We start from the raw sequence: 1,212 nt of genomic DNA on the forward strand, positions 1-1,212 counted from the left end.
TGATATATACATTTAACTTAAATATATAAATATCTTAGTAAATATATAAATAACTTAAATATATAAATACTTGAATTAAATAATCACTACCAATTAAACGCATTTAATCAAGCTAATAATTTTATTCTCAGCAAAAAAATTGATCTTGCAGTTAGTATAGCAAAAATTATTTAAGTACGAAAAACAGATAAAATAGATAAATTTCTAGCAAGTACTGCAATATTGGATATGTATTGCACCTAATCATATAGATGATTAGAGATAGAATTTATATTTGTGCTATAAATTCTAGCTGGAGCAGCAAAATATTTTTTTGCGATGTATATTACTTCAGTATACTTCAGTATATTATTATGCAAGTTTGTTATACAATGCAAGTTTGTGTATTGATTTGCGATAACTGCAATTTTATCACTCGCTCCCATAAACTTGTATCTACATGCATATTTTGATAATTATTTGAATATGTATAGCCAGTATTTATTCTGTGACGTTTTACAATTTGATACTCTTATATTCTTTTTTGTCATGTGAATATATGTGTATATAAACTACGTGTTAAGCTAATCGCTATCATCAAGTAAGTTACTTTTTACTCAACTCAATAATATCGATGTTCTTTTCATTCATTAATAACGTAATAACAAAATATAGAGAGAAAATTTTATATGTGAAGGTGATCAATGATGATCTAATTTTTAATCAATTTACCATTACAAGTTGAAATGACATTTTAATCAATTTATCATTACAAGTTGAAATGACATATTTTGCTAATTGAAAACTAAACTGTTGACTAACATCTGTATTAATAATTAGTTAATGATTTTGTACGTCCTTGGCTTGCATATATCTATTCAAAGTTAACGTGTAATCTTCTCAATAATTAAGGTGAAATCGAAGAAATTAAACAACTGATGTTTGCACGTAACTCACGAATTTTTTAAACGGCACTCATGTATCGTATTTAATGTTTCTCGTTAAACAGTTCCCAAACAAATAAGCAAATAATAAGCAATCTAAACTAACGATATAATCGATAAATAATCAATAGATAAATAATAAGAAAAGATTTTAATACTAATAAATACTAATAAATAAATACTAATAATATAAGAAAGATTATGAATACTAATAAAATAGAGTGAAACTAGAGACTATTATTGAATCACATGGATCATATTGGGTATTTTATATGTGTATATATATATA

At 24.3% G+C, this 1,212-nt stretch overlaps 1 protein-coding gene across 4 annotated transcripts in view; it reads left to right on the plus strand.

Moving 5' to 3' along the window:
* LOC108688308 (flotillin-2) overlaps window positions 1-1,212 on the plus strand; it is a 110,877-nt gene that overhangs the window by 56,342 nt on the left and 53,323 nt on the right. The window lies entirely within an intron of this gene.

The sequence above is a fragment of the Atta colombica genome, unplaced genomic scaffold, assembly GCF_001594045.1.
Source record: "Atta colombica isolate Treedump-2 unplaced genomic scaffold, Acol1.0 scaffold228, whole genome shotgun sequence".
NCBI lineage: Eukaryota > Metazoa > Arthropoda > Insecta > Hymenoptera > Formicidae > Atta > Atta colombica.